The sequence below is a fragment of the Leopardus geoffroyi genome, chromosome B2, assembly GCF_018350155.1.
Source record: "Leopardus geoffroyi isolate Oge1 chromosome B2, O.geoffroyi_Oge1_pat1.0, whole genome shotgun sequence".
NCBI lineage: Eukaryota > Metazoa > Chordata > Mammalia > Carnivora > Felidae > Leopardus > Leopardus geoffroyi.
In genome coordinates, this window is record NC_059332.1 from 128,231,457 (window position 1) to 128,242,710 (window position 11,254).

General features: G+C 34.8%; 1 pseudogene; it reads left to right on the forward strand.

The window, feature by feature from the left end:
- Nucleotides 1–1,461: 1,461 nt before the first annotated feature.
- Nucleotides 1,462–1,909, forward strand: LOC123609961 (annotated as a pseudogene).
- The last annotated feature ends 9,345 nt before the right edge of the window (nucleotides 1,910–11,254 follow it).

Below are 11,254 nucleotides of genomic sequence, written 5' to 3' on the forward strand. Positions count from 1 at the left end.
ACAAGGAAAAGATATCCTCTTTCACCACTTTTATTACACATTGTACTGAAAGTCCTAGCAATGTGATAGGACAAGAAAAGGAAATGAAAGGTACACCGATTAGGAAGGAGGAAATAAAACTGTCATTATTCAAAAATGCCATGATCGTTTATGTAGAAAATCCAAAAAAAAAAAAAAATCAACCAAAAATCTCCTGCGACTAATAAATGATTAGTTGCAAGGTTGCAGGGTATAAGGTTAATATACAAAAGTCAACTGCTTTTTTATATACCAGCAATGAATAAGTAGAATTTGAAATGAAAAATGCAATACCATTTACAATAGCACCCCAAAAATAAAATACTTGCACAAATCTGACAAAATATATGTAAGATCTATATGAAGAAAACCATAAAACCTTGATAAAAGAAATCTTATGAATAAAGGAATAAATAAATGGAGAGATAATCCTTGTTCATGGATAGGAAGACTCAATATTTTTAAGATGTCACTTCTTCCATCCTTGATTACAATGCAATGTCAATCAAAATCTTAGGTTAATTTGTGGATATTGACAAAATGAATCTAAAGTCTGTATGGTAAAGCAAGAGACCCAGATTATTCAACATAATATTGAAAAAGAACAAAGTCAGAGAACTTACACTACCTGACTTGAAGACTTACTATCAAGCTACAATGACCAAGACAATGTGGCATTGGCAAAAGAATAAACAAGTAAATCAATGGGACAGAATAGAGAGCACAGAATAGACTCACGTAAACATAATCAACTAATCTCTGACAAAGAAGCAAAGATAATATTTTGGATAATACATAATACTATGGAGCAAAGATTGTGTTTCAGCAAATGGTATTGGAACGACTGAACATACACATGCAAAAAAAAAAAAAAAGGAATCAAGACACAGACCTTATACCCTACACAAAATTAACCATCAACCTAAGTGTAAAACATAAAACAATAAAACTCCTAGAAGATAACATAGGAGAAAACCTAAATGACCTTGAACATGGCAACAATTTTTTAGATACAGAAAAGAAAGAATTTATAAGCTTGACTAAATTAGTGAGTCAAAATTACATACTTCTGTACTGCAAAACTGCTGTCAAGAAAATGAGAAGACAAATCACAAAGTGGAAAAAGAAATATTTCCAAATCATATAGCTGGTAAATGACTGTTATTCAAAAATACAAACACTTAATACTCAACAATAAAGAACCAAAAACTCAATATTAAATAGGTAAAAGAATCTGGACAGCTTACCAAAGAACATGTACAGATGGCAAATAAGTAAATGAAAAGATGCTCAACATAATTAGGGAATTACAAATTAATAAACAGTGAGCTTGTCCACCCATTTCCCCCTCCTCCAGTATGCCCTTCTGATTGCATCCCACTTACTTCCAGCTCTGGGCTCATGCTAAGCTAGCACCACCATTGACTCTCTGCAGCCATTGTCATGATCATCTGCTGGGACCTCATCAACCATGAGGTCAGTAAGACAGAGAGTAAGACTGATGACTCACTCATTAGTGGAAATGCTTTCACTGGAGGCCCTGAGGACAAAGGTACTGGAAGCATGCTAATTGCTGATGTTGATATTGTCATGAACTATCACTTGCAAGAAACCAGAATCACAACAGAAAGCTACGAGAGGCACATCAAAGATTATATAAAATCAATCAAAGGCAAACTTGAAGAACAGAGACCAAGAAAGAGTTAAATTGTTTATGACAGGGGCTGTAGAACAAATCAAGCACATCCTTGCTAATTTCAAAAACTACCAATTCTCTACTTATGACAACATAAATCCAGATGACATGGTTGTTCTTCTGGACTACCATGAGGGTGGTGTGGCCCCATATATGACTTTCTATAAGGACGGTTCACATGTGACAAAATGGTAACATAATTGGCTGCTACTTTGGATGTTACTGCCCATTGCCATAATTGGCTGCTGCTTTTCATCCACACAATGTCAGAACTTAGACAAAGGGAACGTTATCATCTTGAGTTCTTCATTTATTTTGTCCTTGATTTATCTGAAGCAGAGGAATTGTTTTTAAGCAGAAGAAACATGTCATGTAGGCTGTCTAAAAATAAAATGCATTTAAATTCAAAACAACAATGACAACGAGATGCTACTACATGCCTATTAGAATGGCCCGAAATCCAAAATACTGAGGATATCAAATGCTGATGAGGATGTGGAGCAACTAGAACTCTCATGTATTGCAGCTGGAAATGCAAAATGAGACAGCCACTTTGGAAGACAGTTTGGACTTCCTTATAAAACTAAATATATTCTTATCATAAAATGTTTCAGTTGTGCTTCTTAGTATTGACTTGAATGAATTGAAAACTTAAATCCACACAAAATCCTCCCTAAGGAAGTTTATAGCAATTTAATTCATAATTGCCAAAACTTGGAAGTATACAAGATGTCCTTTAGTAAGTGGACATATTAACTATGGTATATACAGACAATGGAATATTATTCAGCATTGAAAAATTAGCTATCAAGCCAAGAAAAGACCTGGGGAAATTTAAATGCATGTTGCAAGTGAAAAAAGCCAATCTGAAAAAGACTACGTGTTGTGTGATTGCACTATATGATATTCTGGAAAACGCAAATCTATGGAAACAGTAAAGGATCAGTAGTTGCCAGAGGTTACCTTAGGAAGGATGCAGAGAAAAGGAGGCAGTGCACAGAGACGTTTTGGGGCAGTGAAACTACTCCATATGATATCATAATGGTGGATATATGTCATTCATTTGTCAAAAGCCATAGATGTTCCAAAGGTGAAGTCTAATGTAAATTATGGACTCTTGGTGATAATGATTTGTCAGTATTGGTTTGTTAGGTATAAAAAGTGTACCAACCTTTGCAGGACATTGATAGTGAGGCTATGAGGGGAGGTAATGTATAGAAAATCTGTAATTTTCAATCAACTTTTTTTGTGAACTTAAAGTCACTTTAAAAATTGCTCTAAAAGGGGCGCCTGGGTGGCGCAGTCGGTTAAGCGTCCGACTTCAGCCAGGTCACGATCTCGCGATCTCGCGGTCCGTGAGTTCGAGCCTGGCGTCGGGCTCTGGGCTGATGGCTCAGAGCCTGGAGCCTGTTTCCGATTCTGTGTCTCCCTCTCTCTCTGCCCCTCCCCCGTTCATGCTCTGTCTCTCTCTGTCCCAAAAATAAATAAACGTTGAAAAAAAAAATTAAAAAAAAAATTGCTCTAAAAAATAGGGGCGCCTGGGTAGCTCAGTCAGTTAAGTGTCTGACTTGGGCTCAGGTCATGATCTCATGGTTTGATTCGTGAGTTCGAGCCCTGTATTGGGCTCTGTGCTGACAGCTCAGAACCTGGAGCCTGTTTCAGATCCTGTGTCTCTCTCTCTGCCCCACCCCTGCTTGCATTCTGTCTCTCAAAAATGAATAAATGTTAAAAAAATTTTTTTAATTGCTCTAAAAATGAAGTATTTTTTAAAAAAGATAACTATGATAAAATCATATTTAGTTACTAAGGTGCTGCATTTTACCTAGACATTTATGTCTATAAGAACTCCTTGGTAGAATTATCTGCTCTACATTTTAATGTCAAAAGAAGTCTTTGGGGGATTGTTCTTGCTTTTTTTTTTTTTTTTTAATAAAACCTCTACCTATGGTTTAAAAAAAAATGGTACCAAGGTACATCATAGTCAAATCAGCACTCAATGACAAAGAGATTCTGCACAAGGAAGAGATAAGCTGTGAAAGCAGAGTGCTCCAAAGCTCTCCCTAAGGGAACTAACCATATCAGGAACAGAGTATGAGGAAGTCCAAGCTAATAGATACTCTTGAAAACAATGAAACAAAGAAAGTGACTCTGACAGTAGTTCAAATCCACATGAAAAACTAAAGAATGTGGGTAAATTTAATTAGAAAGGATAGCGTATCTCTTAACTTATTTTTAAAAGCAGTTGTATAAAACAATACATATAAAATTGTATTGTTGGGCCCATAATATATAGAAACGTAATAATATTTGACAATTAATGCACAAAGTAGGTGGGTGGGAACAGACCTAGATACGAGTAAGAAAAATATGCTAAATGAACCCACAAAAACAAATGAAAAGAGCCAGGACGGTAAATCGGAAAGTTACTATAACAAACAGGAAATACATACTCACTCTTTCCTCTCCCAGCATCTTTAAAAGAAATAAATTATATAAGGTAAAAATTATAACAATGCATTGTTGGGCTTGTACCACACTCATAAACAGGTATTAATTTAGTGTAAGTTCGAAGTAGATTCTGATAAGATACATGTGATAAGCCCTAGACAAACCAAGAAAAAAGCAAAAACTGCGGTGTCTGGGTGGTTCAGTTGGTTAAACATCCGACTTCAGCTCAGGTCATGATCTCTCAGTTCACAAGTTCGAGCCCAGCATTGGGCTCTGTGCTGACAGCTCAGACCTGGAGCCTGCTTCAGATTCTGTGTCTCCCTCGGTCTCTGCCCCTCCCCCGCTCATGCTCTGTCTCTGTCTCTCAAAAATGAATAAATATTAAAAAAAAAAGAAAGAAAGAAAGAAAGAAAACATATAGCAAAACAACTATTTAAAGCATTAAAATGTTAAACTAGAAAACGTTTACTTTATACAAAAGACAGCAATAAAGGAGGAACAGAAGAACAAAAAAGATATGACATATGCAAAAAACAACAAGAAAAATTTCACATAAAATCCAACTGCATCAATAATAACATAAAAGGTGAGTGGATTAAACAATGCAAGTCATGAGCAGAGACTGGCAAACTGGAGTAAAAAAAAAAAAAGAGAGAGATCTAAATTTGCATGAGTCAGGCACACTTTAGATTCAAAGGTACACATAGGTTGAAAGGGAAAAAAAATGGAAAAATATATGCAAACAGCAGCCATGAGAGAGCTGGAGTGCTATACTAGTATCAGACAAAATCGCGTTTAAAATGGGGGTGCCTGGGTGGCTCAGTCAGTTAAGCCTCTGACTCAATTTGGGCTCAGGTCATGATCTTAGGGTTCACGAGTCTGAGCCCTACATTGAGCTCTGCGCTCTGCAGTGACAGTGTGGAGGCAAGAATCTCTTCTCCCTCTCTCTCTGCCCCTCTCCTGCTCATTCTCTCTCTCTCTCTCTCTCTCTGTCTCCAAATAAGTAAACATTTAAAACAATAGCCTTTAAAACAAAAAGGGTACTAGAGATAAAGGGCATTTTATAATGATAAAAGGGTCAGTCCATCCAGAATATTTAACAATTCTAAACACATTTGTACCTAACCACTACATCTCAAAATACATGAAGCAAATATTGGTGAAACAAGAAGGATAAACTGATAATCAATAGTAATAGCTGGAGTCATTAATATCTCACTTTCAATAATGACTAGAACAAGGAAGCAACAAGAAACTGGAAGGCGATAAACAGACTAAACCCAACAGACATCATTAGAACATTCTGCTCAGCAACTGAAAAATACATATTCTTCTCAAGTACATATGAGACATTCTCCAGGATAGATCATAGGCCAGGCCACAAAACAATCTTCAATAAACATAGAATTATTAAAATCATACAATGTATGTTTCCTGACCACAGTGGAATAAAATTCTAAATCATTAACAAAGAAATGTAGGAAATTCACAACTGTGTGGAAATTAGACAACAAATTCCTCAGGAACCAATGTGTCAAATAAGAAATCACAAGGGAAATGAGAAAATATTTTAAGATGAAAATAAAGATGCAACATACCAAAATTACAGGAATACAACCAAATCAATGTTTAGAAAGAAATTTATAGCTCTAAACACCTATATTTAAAAAAAAGAAAAATCTCAACTTACTACCCTAACCTTTCATCTTAAAGCAATGAAAAGAACAACCTAAACTAATCAGTTCATATCCAATTAGGGAACTTGCGGGGACAGGAAACATTAAAATTTTCTCAGAAAATCCTACCAAAAAGTTGAATGGCTGTCTTAGCAGACTCCTTTCGTTGAGAAACCATTTCAACTTGATCCTATAAAATTATCAAAGATCTATAGCTATGTCCATAAAATATTTGTACCCTGAATTCATTAATGTATGGCCTTTGGTTACACCACTATGCACAACAAAATCTGGTACCAGGAAGTGATCATTTCTATTGAGAAAGGGCAATGGATACAACAGTCATAATCTCTGATTTGTTGATAAAAACCAAAGTTAAATATGTTTCTTCATGAGAAAAAATTGATCTGGTTATATAATAATGTGATTTCTAGGAGTCTCCAATCATCAATGTTATTTAGGGAAAAAAAAGAAAGTTAACTAGACCATCCTTTATACAGCAGTCTCTTAACCTTAGTCATTTAGAAGGAACTTCCTTGAAGCAGTTTTATCTATCACTAGTTTCAAATAGGATACACAAAAATGTGAAATTGACCACTTTATTCAAAATAGAACATAGAATTGGGATGATATTGGTTCTTACTGGAAGAAAATTAAACTTTGAAAAACTGAGGATACCAAAATGTCCATGGACACTTAATCTATGTAGAAATGTAACTTCAGAGAACATGTATTAGTATGTTTTTTGTGCTAACTCTGCTGAATTCCCCATTTAAAACGCAACTCTTTATTTCTTGGTGGGATATTGCTCAAATAACTTGCTCAGGGGCCACCGAGGCACTTTATAACACATGAGTGTATGCTATTTGTGTAGCTTGTTAAATTGACAAAATGAGCAAATACTTCTATCTTTTCTAATTAAATAGTGTTTCCTTATGCTGAAAAGTTTGTTTAATTGCCACAGTACAAAGGTTTTTATTCTGAATGGTTAGTAGAGCCACAAGACAAAAGGAACTTCCCCCCTTGGAACACTTAGCCTAAATCTTAAACTAGTAAATAATCTACTAAGATTAAGATTAAAAATCCTCAAAGATAAAAAGGATTATAACTTCTTGGGAGTTAGTAGCTCTTTTGAATTCCACATTTTGTGCTTAAAGGAATAACCACAAAGTGATTCAGTTTTTTCCAGCATATGAATGGGAGAAAGTTCATACGGGCAAAGGAGCAAACCTAAAGTTTAGCTTTCAGTGAAAGAAGGTGCTTTATTTTTGTCAAATATTATGAAGTAGAAAAGAAGGAATAAACATTATCTTTGAATTCAGTATAAAATAGGGGCTGAATAAATCTTTAAAATCATTTTATGTGGCCTCAGCACTCCTCAAATGAGAAAAAATGTGATCAGACTGTCTTTACCCCCAACATTCTTATTGCTAAACTAATACATTTCTGGCTGTAGGAGTTTATGATTCAATATTTTGTGTCTCATTAGCGCCACCTGCTGAGTGCTGCTCACATTTCGTAAGTCTCAATTACAAATCAACTGCTTGTAAATGCAAGAACCAAATCAAAATAACAAAAGAATGACAATAGAATTATTACATCTCCAGCATTTTCCTTTCATCTGTGCTATTTGAGTATAGGTGCAGTAACCAGACCTTGAATGTGAGGTCAGAAAAATAATTAGCTTTAAATTTTATTTATACAAGGATGATACTTAATTTGATTAATAGAGGCTTTACCTTGACAAAAACAAATATTATTAAGTCATAGTTACCTTACACATGTCATGAATTTATGATATAAATTACCTAAAATAATGCATGCAAAAAAGAAATCTTTGCAAGCCACAAAACATTAAAAATGTAAAACATGCTATATAATTCAACCCACAATGGGATGGTATTTTCACTTTTATTTTTATTTTCTTCAAAAATTTTTAAAATTCCATAGCTGAATTTATGATCCAAGCTAGACTGATACTTTAGGTTCCATTGACTTAAGCACTTCGAAAAGCTGAAATATTCTATTTCACTGGAAAGCATTTTCCTGCATTTGACGGTTTGGAACACCCTTCTCTTATCTTCTCATTTCTAAAAACAAAAATAAAGGAGTTAGCCTTATAGCCTAAAGTCATATTTATTTTTCAGTTCTGAAAATACACTGAGTCTCACACACTAAACCCAGCATAAGATGATTTCATTAACAAAAACATAGTTGGTAATTCAAACTTTTTATTTTGCTGCAACTACTGAGTCACGAAGCACATGAAAAACTCAGTGTGGTTAAGTATCAAGTTCATTGACTTCTGACTGCTGGTGAGTATTATGAAACAGAATGATCTCATGTAAGAAAAGTTCCTCCCACAAAGTCTGGTTCTTTCACCACCTACCTGTGAATCTTGTCTGAAGTAATAAGATAATAATAAAAAATAAAATAATACAAAATAATAATTAATAAAATAAAAAGGAAATAATTCCATATATCTGATTAAGTGAATTTATTACTACTCATTTTTTTTCTACTATAGTACAGGTAGAAGACCAGGACTGAGGAATCAAACAAAGGCTTACATTGTTTATTTTCTTATCCACAGTATCCAGTTTTATAACAAGCAGATTACAGAACTTGGAAGCATCTAAATATCTATAAACATTCAAATATTTGTCATTTTTGCCTGAATTGTCAATTTTTACCTGAATGCTTCCTTTTCACAGGGAGGCTTTCATATTTTATAAATATAAACATAGCCAAAATATTAAAGTCACTTACACTCTCCCAAAGCAAATATACGAATGTTTAACAAATATCTTCCTTTGGCCCAATTCCCTCCTACATTCATATCTTCCTGGCTGCCCCTCCTCATCCCCCAAAGGTTTCTTGGCATGAAGAGCCCAATTATGAAATAGGAAAAGTTCCACTCAAAGCCGATATATACAGTTACAAAGTGCTCTGGAGAGGTTAAAAGACTGATATGAATTTGGTCCACTGAATATAACCTAAAGCAATATTGCCAGAGAAGACAAGAATTTGAATGAGCTTAGGTTGGAAAAATAAATTACTTTGTTGCCTTGAAGGCAATCTCCATGGGTCAAGGCTAAGGTCTTTTTCTTTGGTGTTGTATGGAGAATCATCTCTATCGCTGTTTCTTCCAGATAACTAGGTGGTTTTGACATTTTTGTGGTCAGTAATCTGATATTTTTTCACAAATTGTCTTTCAGAAAATGGAAAATGTTCTCATTAGTTGAATGGGAATGATTGATCATACTAACAAATGTCTTTCTCAAAATCTATCATAACTTTAAATCAAGGTCAGGGTATTAATAAGACTACTACCTTCCTCATATTTATTTTTTCTCTCTCTAGGCTCATATGTCTATATGTATCTAGCTAATATCAACAGCAGAAGAAAATAACATCTTGGCTCAAGAAACATAGTCTTGTTAATATTTATTTAAGAGGTACTGATCTAATAATGATCATCAGTAAACATTTCAGTCAAAGAAACAAAAGTGCATCCGTGTCTATAAATATATTTAATTCCCATACCCCAAACTTTAATTCGAGGAGAAAAAAAGACTAACCCTGAAACTAACCATGGTAGCATAAAACATAATAATTGTGAAGGTCAATACAGTTTACTGATTAGAGTTTGTATGCCAAATATCCAGCTAGACATCTACATTCATTATTTTATATATTATTCTTATCGATAGTATGAATTTCATATTATTATCCCCATTTCCCAGGGAAGAAAACTAAACCTAGAGAGGTAAAATAATATATCTGAGGTCAGCCAGACAGTGACAGAAAAGGGAACTGAAGTCTAACAAATCTCCATTCTTTAAGCCCCGCATTCTGGCAAGGAGCTTCATCTACAAGGTTTAGGAGGTCCTTTTCCTAATCAGTCTGCTCACCGTGCTGTGTGCCTATGGGACTGTCCATCCAGATGAAGTGAGTTTTTCTAATTTGTTTAGTATTAGCCCTGTATGTTTCCAAATGTTTTGAAAATTCAGAGAGAAAGTTTGCTGTTTGCTCAGTTGATCAGAGATGGAATCATAGATGTAAGAAATTTAAATTTAGCCATAAAAAATAGGTAAGATTTTAATGAAGAAAATAAACAGTATGGTGGGAAGATAAAATAGGAGGACATTTTTGGAAAATGCAAAGGATCTACATATGGGGAAAAAAAGCCACATTTGAGGTATATAACATGGTCTGGAGTAGCTGAAGCATAGAATTTTCTAGAAGGATGGGAGAACAGACTGAAAAAGGCCAACTTGTAGAATACTCCAAATGCTAAATTAAGGCATGTAGTCTCTGGTGATTAAGATTTGGGGAGCAAAGAGGATTTTGGAGGGAAACAACAAAACCACATGTAGGACAATTATTCTGACATTGGGTGTAGAAGCATTTGAGCAGGTAATATGGCAGTAAGAAGACAACCTCAAACTATTAATACCAGACCTGAACTACACTAGTAGAAGTAGAGGAAGAGGAGGGGAGAGATAATCAATCACTAGAAATGCATTATTGTTCTTTCTTCCTATGAACGCTTTTTTTTAAAGTTCTTATTCTAATATTTTTCCATGTAGACATCGAGTTAAAACACTAAGATCTTTTGAGATTTGATATAGGGTTAATGGTTGTGAAAAACTATCCAAAGACCTTGAATTGTGATTTTACAAAAATGTTAAATCAAAGAAAGAACCTCAATATCCATGGCTCTCTGCAGTCTCTTAATCTCACAAAAAGATACACTTACCCAAACACATATACCCCACGTCTACACAAAAATATATCTTCAGCCTACAGTTACTATAAGAAGCTATATATATAGGATATTTGGCTCCAAGGGGATGTGAAGGGTTATTAAAATCTTATTTGGACACAGAGAAGACCAAGGATTTCTATATTTTATGAAGGACTCACGGGTAAACTAATAGAACCACACATCTACTGATAGTTTTTTTTTAAAGTTTATTTATTTTGAGAGGCAGAAAAAGAGGGAGAGGGAGAGAGAGCACACAAGTGGAGAAGCAGAGAGAGGGACAGAAAGAATCCTAAGCAGGCTCCACACCACCAGCCCAGAGCCCCATGTGGGGCTCGAACCATGAACCGTGAGATCATGACCTGAGCCAAGTCGGACACAACTGACTGAGCCACCCAGGTGCCCCTACTGACAGTCTCAAAACCCTAATAGATTGTTGATACTTTTGAATTCTCACGTATCAGCAATCAATGGAAGGGCTCTATATCATGTCTGTGATACCATTCAATTCCAAATTGCTCTATCAACTCCAGGGAATTGACCCCAAAAGAGTCTTGCTTTTTTACAAGATCTTTTCAGGTCATTTGATAACAAATAAACAATTTTCATTTTCTTATCCATTTAAGTTTGTATTCATAATTCAGTGTT